The 12,302-nt window shown below is 42.4% G+C and overlaps 1 protein-coding gene across 11 annotated transcripts in view; it reads right to left on the bottom strand.

Annotated features, from left to right (window-relative positions):
- Nucleotides 1-12,302, bottom strand: part of DLG2 (discs large MAGUK scaffold protein 2) — a 1,481,925-nt gene that overhangs the window by 372,814 nt on the left and 1,096,809 nt on the right. The window lies entirely within an intron of this gene.

Genomic DNA, 12,302 nt, shown 5'->3' with positions numbered 1-12,302 from the left:
ATTTTCATGAGTCTATAATTTTACCATAGTTGCAAACATATGCTTAAGGGAGAAGCAATGTTTTAGTGCTTTGTGGAATAGATGGGATGCCTCACTCCTGTTAACAAGACCATATAAACACTTTTTTTGCATTTAGATTCCCTCCAGTTTTCAAAAGAGACACTTTATGCACATTGATAAAGTGCATAATATTTATCCAGAGACTCTGGACAGATTTATTCTCCCATGTATATTTTTCTATGCTTCAATCAACATTATCTACACTGCAGGGAGAAAGCTTAGTGATCTGCGTATCAAGTTTTAAACATCTAAACTCCAACACATGTTCAAATCCCATCAGTGCTGATTCAGTCCTTCTACCTTAGAAGGTAGAATAAATGGTAATTGTGCCATATGAGTCGGTTTCAAATGAGATCTTAAAAAACAAATGTCATCAGTTCTACACGTAAGGGCAGAGGTCTATGCTAGCATCCTGGCCAGAATTTCCATTCCCAACACAAATTATTAATGTCAATGATCATTTGAAGACAGAGGGAAGATAGTGGTTGTGATTTAGAAGCCAGAAGGAACTAAGAGGAATGGTACAGCTTACAGCTTCTAATTTTGTGCACCTAAACTCACTAGTCTCTGGTACTATTTGCCAACTAACTCATTACAGATTGCAAAGAAACAATAATTGAAAACAATAGTCTTATTGTTGTGGAAAAAATAAGAATTCCTATTGTCTCATTGGCTTATAGACTTTAAGATCAGAAAGGACCATCATGATCATCTAATCATAGGAGTGGAAGGGACCTTGAGAGGTCATCTAGTCCAGGCCCCTACACTCATGGCAGGACTAAGTATTACCTAGACCATCCCTGACAGGTGTTTGTCTGCTTTTAAAAATCTCCAATGATGGAGACTCCACAAGTTCCCTAGGCAATTTATTCCAGTGCTTAACCACTCTGACAGTTAGGAAGTTTTTCCTAATGTCCAACCTAAACCTCCCTTGCTGCAATTTAAGCCCGCTGCTTCTTGTCCTGTCCTCAGAGGTTAAGAAAAACAATTTTTCTTCCTCCTCCTTGTAACAATTTTTTACAGACTTGAAGACTGTTATCATGTCTCTCTCTTCGCGCCCCGCTAGCCCCCCGCAAAGTCTTCTCTTTTCCAGACTAAACAACCCCAGTTTTTACAATCTTCCCTCATAGGTCATGTTTTCTAGACCTTTCATCATTTTTGTTGCTCTCCTCTGGACTTTCTCCAATTTGTCCACATCCTTCCTGAAATGAGGCACCCAGAACTGGACACAATACTCCAATTGAGGCCTAATCACTGTGAATAGAGCAGAAGAATTTCTTCTCATGTCTTGCTTACAACACTCCTTCTAATACATCCCAGAACTATGTTTGTGTTATATTGTTGACTCATATTTAGCTTGTGGTTCACTATGACGCCCAGATCCCTTTCCGCAGTACTCCTTCCTAGGCAATCATTTCCCATTTTGTATGTGTGCAACTGACTATTCCTTCCTAAATGGAGTACTTTGCATTTGTCCTTATTGAATTTCATCCTATTAACTTCAGAACATTTCTCCGGTTTGTCCAGATCATTTTGAATTATAATCCTACCCTCCAAAGCACTTGCAACCCCTCCCAGCTTGGTATCATTCGCAAACTTTATAAGTGTACTCTGTATGCTATTATCTAAATCAGGGGTAGGCAACCTATGGCACGCAAGATGATTTTCAGTGGCACTCACGCTACCCAGGTCCTGGCTACCGGTCCGGGGGGGCTCTGCATTTTAATTTAATTTTAAATAAAGCTTCTTAAACATTTTAAAAACCTTATTTACTTTACATACAACAACAGTTTAGTTATATATTATAGACTTATAGAAAAACCTTCTAAAAACATTAAAATGTATTACTGGCACGCAAAAACCTTAAATTAGAGTGAATAAATGAAGATTCGGCACACCACTTCTGAAAAGTTGCCAACCCCTGAGCTAAATCATTGATGAAGATATTGAACAGAACCATATCCAGAACTGATCCCAGTGGGACCACTTGTTATTCCCTTCCAGCATGACTGTGAACCACTGATGAATACTCTCTGGGAAAGATTTTCCAACCAGTTTTGCACCCACCTTATAGTAGCTTCATCTAGGCTGCATTTCCCTAGTTTGTTTATGAGAAGGTGATGCGAGACAGTATCAAACGCTTTACTAAAGTCAAGATATATGACATCTACCGCTTCCCCCATCCACAAGTCTTGTTACCCTGTCAAAGTAAGCTATCATGTTGGTTTGACACAATTTGTTCTTGACAAATCCATGCTGACTTATCACCTTATTATCTTCTAGATGTTTGCAAATTGATTGCTTAATTATTTGCTCCATTATCTTTCCAGGTACAGAAGGTAAGCTGACTGGTCTGTAATTCCCTGGGTTATCCTTATTTCCCTTTTTATAGATTGGCACTATATTTGCCCTTTTCCAGTCTTCTGGAATCTCTCCTGTCTTCAAAAATAATCGCTAATGGCTCAAATATCTCCTCAGTCAGCTCCTTGAGTATTCTGGGATGCATTTGATAAGGCCCTGGGAACTTGAAGACATCTGATTTGTCCAACTAATTTTTAACTTCTTCTTTCCCTATTTTAGCCTGGTATTCACTATATTAGACATCCAATCACCACCAACCTCCTTGGTGAAAACCGAAACAAAGAAGTCATTAAGCACCTCTGTCATTTCCACATTTTCTGTTATTATTCCCATCCCCCCCCCCCCGCATTGAGTAACAGGCCTACCCTGTCCTTGGTCTTTCTCTTGCTTCTAATGTGTTTGTAGAATATTCTCTTGTTAGCCTTTATGTCTCTAGCTAGTTTGATCTCATTTTGTGCCTTGGCCTTTGTGATAGACCCAGACCAGTTGGGAACAGCAGAGTAGCAGAAGGGAGATATACTGGCCACTGGATAAGTAGTTTTCTGTTCCCCGAGTGACCAGAGCAGGGGCTGCTCCAGGCTAATAGACCACCTGACTCCAATTAACCTGCTAAGAGTCAAGTGAGGCTGTTAAGCACCTGACTCTAATTAAGGCCCCTCTGATGCTATAAAAGGGCTCACTCCAGTCAAGCCAGGGGGAGCCAGGAGAGAGGAAGTGTGTGTGAGGAACTGGGAGCAAGAGGTGTGCAAGAAGCTGAGAGTGAGTAGGCGTACTGCTGGAGGACTGAAGTACAAGCATTACCAGACATCAGGAGGAAGGTCCGGTGGTGAGGACAAAGAAGGTGTTGGGAGGAAGCCATGGGGAAGTAGCCCAGGGAGTTGTAGGTGTTGTGCAACTGTACCAGGAGGCACTCTAAACAGCTGCAGTCCACAGGGCCCTGGGCTGGAATCCGGAGTAGAGGGCGGGCCCAGGTTCCCCCCATACCTCCCAACTCCTGATCAAACACAGGAGGAATTGACCTGGACTATAGCTTCTACCAGAGGGGAAGGTCTCTGGACTGTTTCCTGACCCACAGGGTGAATCTGTGAAGCGAGCAAATCCGCCAATAAGCGCAGGACCCACCAAGGTAGAGGAGGAACTTTGTCACACCTTTCTAATTTTGTCCCTACATGCTTGTGTTATTTATATTCATCCTTTGTAATTTTACTTAGTTTCCACTTTTTGTAGGACTCTTTTTTGATTTTTAGATCATTGAAGATCTCCTGGTTAAGCCAGGATGGTCTCTTGCCATACTTCCTATATTTCCTACGCAGTGGGATAGTTTGCTCTTGTGCCCTTAAAAATGTTTCTTTGAAAAATTGCCAACTGTCTTCTATTGTTTTTCCCCTTAGACTCGCTTCCCATGGGATCTTACCTACCAACTCCCTGAGGTAGCTAAAGTCAGCATTCTTGAAATCCATTGTCTTTGTTTTGCTGTTCTCCCTGCTACCATTCCTTAGAATCATGAACTTTATCATTTTGTGATCACTTTCACTCAAGCTGCCTTCACTTTCAAATTCTCAACCAAAATCAAATCTAGAACAACCTCTCCCCTAGTAGCTGTCTCCACCTTCTGAAATAAAAAAATCGTCTCCAATACATTCCAAGAATTTATTGGATAATCTGACCTCCTGCACATTGCAGGCCACAGAACCTCACCCATCCACTCCTGTAATACAGTAACTCAGCCAGAAGTTAGGGGTGAAGTCCTTAAATAATGATGTAAAGACTCCAAGTTACAGAGAATACATCATTTACACTAGGTTAAACCTGCAAGTGCCCAGTGCCCCATGCTGCAGAGGAAGGTGAAAAACCCTCAGGGTCTTGCCAATTTGACCTGGCGGAAAATTCCTTCCCGACCTCAAGTATGGCGATCAGTTAGACCCTGAGCATCTGAGCAAGACCCAACAGCCAGACATCTGGGAAAGAATTCTCAGTAGTAACTCGGAGCCTTCCCATCTAGTGTCCCATCACCAGCCATTGGGGATATTTGCTGCTAACAGTCGCAGATCAACTATACGCCATTGTAGGCAAAATCATCATACCATCCCCTCCATAAACTTGTCATATTAAGATATTCAAAATAGGAACCAAAATTTCTAAAGCCTGATTTTGTCAGAAGAACTGAACATCCAGCAGCTTCCCTTGAACTCAATGGAAACTATAAAAGTCTAACGTGAAAAATCAGATATATAAAGGCAACCATTTGTGAAAATCTTGGCTTACATTTTTAATACAATATAGATTATTTTGGAACACTGACTGAGGGTTTGACTCCTTGAAAATAACAATGTCCATTTTAATATGGAGAGAGGGGATAATTCATGTGTAACAATTATGAATTGAAATAATTTGGGTTTGGCAAATTAAATCCCAGGACATAGAAACAATTCACTAGTTTAAGATCATTCTTGAGCTTCAAACATATGAAATCCTGTAAAACAGTTATATAATAACTTCATGCTTCATTTAAAGAACTGATTTCTAAGATCCTGTTAAGAAATATGAGCTGTCATTTTTTGGTAAAATACAGACTGTATCATAATTCACATGCAACAAAGGGGCTGAATTAAAGTTGCAAAGGCAACCTTAATTCTGGCATTTCCTGTCTTTTCAGTGCTTGACTTGGCAGCCTTAATAATATTCTTTTAACACAGTGTTTTTGTGTGTATTTTCTGAGGTATTTAAAAAGAAAATTGAAAAAAACAAATGTCATCATGTGGCATCACATTAACACCCACCTGGGCCATTAGCAGAGTTGGAATCTTTAGATTCATTGCACAAATCTCGGTCACTTGAGTTAGCAAAGGCTAGGTCTACACTACCCGCCTGAATCAGCGGGTAGAAATCGATCTCTCGGGGATCGAATTATCGCGTCTTGTCGGGACGCAACAATCGATCCCCGAATTGACGCTCTTACTCCACCAGCGGAGGTGGGAGTAAGCACCGTCGACGGGGCGCCGCAGAGGTCAATTTTGCCGCCGTCCTCACAGCGGGGTAAGTCGGCTCCGATAGGTCGAATTCAGCTACGCTATTCGCGTAGCTGAATTTGCGTATCTTAAATCGACCCCCCCCCTGTAGTGAAGACCTGCCCAAAGTAACTGATAGCGACAGTAGTACTAGTTGTCATCCTCTATGTGGACCAGCACTAGAGGGGACACACACTTTTCCAGTTGGTTTCAGAACTATCTGCTAACAGCAGAGGAATGGTGAGACTCAGGAATCATGGGTTCCATTCCAGACTCTGGGGGGGGGGAGTATGTCTAAAGGGCACAGATTTCAGGCAGTATCCACCAAGCTTGATCCCTTCTGCCCTGTCCCTGTCCTGTCTCTTCCCCACTCCTGGCTCCTTGTCTCAGCCTCAATCTCCTTGCCCAGCTAGTCGGAGCCCAGCAGCACCTTCCTGCTCTGATTTCCAGTGTCTGGTCCCACCTAAATGGAGAGCAGTTGAGCAGCAATAATTACAGGGAAAGTCCAGCTCCACCCCTGTAACTCTGGGACTGAGGAGGCTCATCACTCGGTGGGGATGGTGCATGTGCAGGCAGGTCAGTCCTGGGAGCTGTGAGAGGCATGCGCATGCTCAGTAAGGGCAGATTATTCAGGGATTATAACTGCTAAAACTGAACTAGTCTCTCCTGAGCATGTGCAAATTGCAATTCAAAGGCCAAATTTGGGTGGATTTTCACAGGAATGACAAGAGGCATATGCTTGAAACAAAGGCCACCCTCATGCCAAATTTCAAGTCCTTGTAGTCCAAAGGATGGGAGCGTTAGTCTTTTCAAAGAAAAAGTTACCATAACATTGTTAACGTGGGCAAAACGCGACATTTCACCTTAGCCCCATTCTCAGAAATGGCTGAACTGTTTTAGGTGAAATTAAAACAAACAAAAACATCAGCCAGAGGCAGAAACCTAGCATGGAAAATTTCTACCCAAGCCGTTAAAGTCTGGCTCAGTTAGAAAAAACTCATAATCTGGTTTTATAACTGGAAGCGTCAGGCAACCTTAATAATAAGCAGTGCTACCAGCCCCACCTATGTTTAGAGTGATACATAGTTTACCCATGTATTTGGGAGCGGTGATATGCTGCGTTTTAGACAAAGTGGTGCTTCAGACTGTCCTACCCTGGTTCTTCAAAGGTACCGATTATGCATCATATTTTTTTATAACTGTATCAGCTCAATTCTATTTCATCATATTGCAAGACCAGGTCAAAAAGATGTTATAGAATTCATTACATGAAAACACTGTCTACATTATACCTTGATCTGATTCACCTAGGAAATATGAATTTTGATTCTGCTTCTTCAAGAATAATGCTAATAGGAAGTACAGCTAACTCCCTTCAGCGATATATACCCTTTTAAAACATGTGCAGTGTTTTGTCAATAGATGGGCCAAGTCAACTCATTAAAGCTCCCTGAGGAACAGTTTGCAGATTCTCATTACTGAAATCCGCAAGTCTTTTTTCCTGCTTTATTTTTGTGTTCTACTAAAGACCACAACAATGTCAGAAAATGGCTATATGACAGATTTTATACTACATTTAGTGATAATGTTTTAATTATGAGCAATCAAACCTGTGCATTAAAACAGCATTAAAGTTGATTCTACAAGACAGTTTGATAAATTATGTCATGTAGCTTAATCAAGTAAACAAGAAATGGCTGTGCAATGCCACTCTCAATAAAGAGAAAAATTCCCTGGAGCCTTCAATGCAATGCTCCCTCTCCCTCCGCTCCCAAACTAGCATTCTCTGCTTCACAAAGATGTTATTGTACAAAGTTACATATAAAAATAAATCAAACATGCATTTCACAGCAAAACAGATAACTCAGATGGGTTTTTTTCATTAATTTTTAATATCTAGCCACAGCTAAGTGTTAAAGTGAATTTTACATCAGCTGCTTGACGCACTGGTTGTCAGAAGTTAAAAAGAAGGTAAAACACAACATAAGAGTTCTTTATTTTTCTGGACTCTTCTGCCCGTCTTTCTTATTAAAGGCAGGAAAAGTGAACAGCTGAGAACTACAGAATTTTTTAGAATGTACTTTCAATTTTCTAAAAATAGGGAGCCAGATGTCTGCTAGAGAGCAAATAGTGATTTACAGTTCCCTCGAAGTAATTAATGACCAAAAAAAAAAATCAGGGCCAGATTGTCTCTTTTCTTTCAGCTTAATAGAAGCATTTTTAAAGAGCAACATATCTGCAGAATTTTGAAGATTACATTGGTAGTTATAGTTACTGGCATGTGTCTTATTCACTTCTGGTCACATAGTACACTAACCTAAAATGTGACAATGATACCATAAAGGACAAAATATGCAGGAAGAGAACTCTAAAGTCACCATTGCTGGCACTATTTAATATTTAGTGTCCAAGAATATGTGTAAAAAATAAAATTGTGCCTTCATTGGTGCCATTTTGGATCATGCTAGTATACAAAACTAAACAAAGCACAGTGAAAAGAAAACATTCAACATCATTACACTGGTGGCTCAGGTGAGCTTTTCTCTTGCTTTATTCACATTGCACTGAAGCTAAGTTAATTTGTTGCCATATTTTTTATTAAGAAGAAAAGATTACACTAACTACTATGATTTAAGTGTTTTAATGATCATGCCATTAAATGCAAATTTCATCAACACACAAACTATTTGTTGTCCAAAAGTACAGTATACACCCACAAAACCTGGAACAGCCCACAAACGGGGGGACAAATCAAAACAGCTTTAAATGCCCAACCATTTAAAATATACAACAGAAATATTATGACAATGAGAAAGTGAAAGAAAAGGAACGGTTACCTACTGTAGCTGTGGTTCTTCAAGATCTGATGCAGACATGTATTCCACTTAGGTGTATGCGCACCCAGTGTACCAGAGCCAGAGAAATTTGACTAGCAGTACCCATAGAGGGGTGGCACTCACGCCTCTTGGCCATAGCCCCACCCCGGCTACATGAGACAGTGCCCTCCTCAGTTCCTTCTCATGAAACATCCAGAAACGAGACTGTGATGCAGAGGGGATGGCGGGTGGGTCATGGAATACACATTTGCATCACATCTCGACGAACAACAGTTATAGCAAGTAACTGTTTCTTCCTCTTTGAGCAGATTCAGCTGTGTATTCCACTTAGGTGATTCACAAGTAGTAACCGCCTAAGAGATGTAGCTCAGAGTGTACCTAAAGAAGGACTGCAGGACTGCTCTACCAAAGCTTGCATCAGCCTGGAAGATGCGGTTATGGAGTAAGGGTTCATGAACGTATGTATCGACAACCACGTAGTAGCCCTGCACATGTCCAGTGCAGGAACGTGACTGAGGAACATTATGGATTTTGCTTTCAACCTCCTTGGATTAGCTCACACCCACTGAGGGGGCGTAGCTGAAGCTGTTTCATATGCAATCTTGATGCAGGATGTTATCCATTTAGAGATCATCTGTGAAGAGACCGCTTGACCCTTCATGTGATCTGCATATTACACGAACAAATGAGGCGAAGCATAAAAAGGTTTAGCCCTATCCAGATAAACAGGTAGGCACTGCCTGATATCTCATGTCTGGAGACGCTGCTCTTCTGGAGATGAAAACAGCTCAGGAAATACACAGGTAAACATACCATCTCATTCAAATTAAACTGAGAAACCACTTTAGACAAAAAATTTGGATACAGTCATAAAGTCACTTTGTCTTTGGAGAATTGTAAAGAGACTCTGCCATTAGAGCCTGCAGCTCACACACTCTCCTTGAAGAGGTTATCACTACCAGGAATGCAGTTTTCTGACACAAGTAGAAAGGGACAAGATGCCAGGGGCTTGAGCAGAGGTCCTATTAAGGCCACTAGCACTGAGTTAGGGTCCCACAGAGGAACTGGCTCTTGGAACAGAGATGTAGACGAAGGAGTCCTTTTAAGAATCTTGCTACCATGGCACTGGAGAAGATTAATCTTCCCTGAACAGGGGGATGAAATGCCAATATCACCTCCAGATACACTTTCAATGAACTAAACAGAAGCCCCAACAACTAAAGGTGCAGCAGTTGGGTATCCTGGATAGAGGCGTTGGATACGTTGGATTCTGCGGGCTAATGATCACACTGAAAATTGCGTGAGTTTAGCTGAATAGGGCATCCTGGTGGAGGGTTTGCATTAAGGAGGATTTGTTGGACAGCTGCCAAACACTGCTCTTCCTCTTCATTCAGCCATGCAGCAGCCACGCCGTGAGATCCAGGGAGCTGAGTGCATGATACAAGGTGCGGCCTTGGTTCTGACTCAGTAAGTTGGGATGGGGAGGAAGCGGTATGTCAGGCTGAATAGACAGTGTGAGAAGGTTGGAGAGCCAGCACTGTCTCAGCCATTCTGGGGCCATGAGAATGAGCTTGGCCCGATACACCTTGAGCTTGAGGAGGACCTGAGGGATGACAGGGATCGGGGGAAAGGCATACAGGAGAGCTGACTGCCAGCAGAGGTGGAAAGCATCGGATGATGAGCCTGGACTGAGGCCCCCTTCAAGAGCAGAACAGATGACATTTTCCTGATGTACCTTGTTGCAAACAGGTCGATCATCAGGATGCCCCAAGCTGTGAAGACAACCTGGAGGACATCTGTCGTCACAGACCACTCATGACTCAGGGAAAAATACCTGCTGAGATGGTCCGCGAGATGATTCTGAACCCAGGCAAGTGAATGGCTATCAGACTAATGTTCTCCTCAATGCAGAATTGCCACAGCCTGATTGCCTCTCAGCAGAGCAAGGTAGAGTTTTCTCCCCCTTGTCTGTTCACATAATACATTGTGGTGGTATTGTTGGTAAGTATGTGAACCAATGAGTCCCTGACAGTCCCAAAAAGCATGACATGCATTATAGATGGCCTGAAGCTCCAGCATGGTGATATAGATGGAGGTCTCTTGCTCCGAACACAACCCCTGTACTTTCAGCAACTGCAAGTGTGCCCCCCCAACCCATCAGGGAGGCGTCAGTAACAACCAGCTTGGCTGGTGAGGGCCAGAAAAAGGGAAAGCCTTGGAAAATATTCTCTGGCTACATCCACCACTGTAAGGAGTCCAGGAACAGTGGAGGAACACAAAACAGGTCTGTACACCCCCCAGGACCACTGGGTAGCCCTGGAGTCATGGAAGGAGAGTAGCATCTTGTCATTTTTGTCTGAGAACAGTGTTTGGAAAAGGCAAATCCTCAGTGGCTTGATGGACATTAGGGGCAATGCCCAAATTCTGCAGCCAAGAAGCCTGCCTCATGATGAATGTGGAGGCCGTCAGTCTGAGGTGTCCATGATGGCTAACGCAGACAAATGCCTGAAATGCCTCTTGCAAGGCCTTGGGAAGCTGGCCTGCAAACTTTGATGTAGCTGTTCAGTTAAAAAAATCTTACTTGTACAGCAGGCTTGCTGGTTAGCAATTCACATCTACAAGGAAGAGGAAGTGTAAATCTTCCTGCCCATGAGATCCATTCATTTAGAGTTCCTATCCTTGAGGACTTAAACCTGCCCCGCAGAGCTCTGTTGTTCACCGCAGTTAAAACTAGGCAATTTTGGGCTGGATGGGAGTAAAACCCCTCAAATCCCAGCATGGAATGAAATAGTGCTTTTCCATGTGCTTAGCAACAGGTGCTATCGAAGCCAGTGTGCTCCAGAGGGCCTTAGCCAGTTTGAGACGTGCATCATCGATAGGGAGGGCGACTCTCCCAGGGTCTGATGAAAGACTTCCATTAAGAAACTTCCAGGCCAGCTCTAATTATGAACACTGTACAACAGTATCCAAGTTCACATACTGTTGCCCATCCCAGTAGCATCTGAGTGCTTACCATTATTCTAAAAATGGCAACGTTATCTTCTTCCATTCTATCAGGTAAGAGTAAATGCTCGAGTAGCATTAAGATATTATTGTTTGGTTCTGTCACGCTTATGAGCCTCTTCCTACTGGATGACAGTTTTATGGTTCCAATGAAATCTGCTTGTCATGGGAGGTCACTGCTGCAGACAGAAAGCCAATCTCTCAGGTTACTACTGCCAATATCAAAGAGGCTTTGGTGCCAGACCTAAGCTGAACACTATTCACTGGGGATCCAGTACAGAGAGAACAACACTGTGGTGCTCTGATCACGGCAACCCTTGCTGCTCAGCAGACAAACTGCTTTGTTTTGTACCAGTTGTTGCATTTCCCAAATAGTACAAAATGCAGGTTGCTGCAAACACTTCACTCCAGCCCCTTTTTCTGGGGTGATCCAGAATTTGATGAAATGCATCTTTTAACTGTTAACTAAAAATATCTAATTGGATGGAAGAAACTCCTATAGGAAAACAACCCATTGGGTTAAGTTCAACTTTGGTGAAACTCCTACAGTACTGAAAGAAGCAGGGAGTTCTCAGCACACTCAGCCAAGGAAAAGAGAGAGCAGTAGGAGGCTGTTGCTTTATCCAAGCTAGGGAGAGGAGGTGTGTTTCTCCCACACTTTAACCTTTTGTTAAAAACAAATGTCATGAAGCCCTCCAAATCCAGCTGCCACACAAGTCATGAAGTTTAAGGGCCCTTAGAGAAATACAAGAGCACACACACAATGAAAGCAAACAGAAGTTAGGGGCTTGATGCAGGAATTACTGGATTGAGGTTGTTATCCTGTGGTGTGCGGGTCAGTCACAATTGTCCCATCTAGCCTGAAATGCTATTAAACTATGAAAATAGAAGAATACTGAAGGAAACAAGTACAATTTTCATTCTGTCATACTATAACTCATTTCATTTCTGTAGTAGCCTTTAAAGAGGATGGCAGGGTGAGCAATATTCTAACAACCCTTCAAATAAGAATGAAATATAAATTGTCTCAGCA

This window comes from Malaclemys terrapin, chromosome 1, assembly GCF_027887155.1.
Source record: "Malaclemys terrapin pileata isolate rMalTer1 chromosome 1, rMalTer1.hap1, whole genome shotgun sequence".
NCBI lineage: Eukaryota > Metazoa > Chordata > Testudines > Emydidae > Malaclemys > Malaclemys terrapin.
The sequence above is the reverse complement of the archived record's forward strand: the minus strand, read 5'-3'. Positions and strand labels throughout refer to the sequence as shown.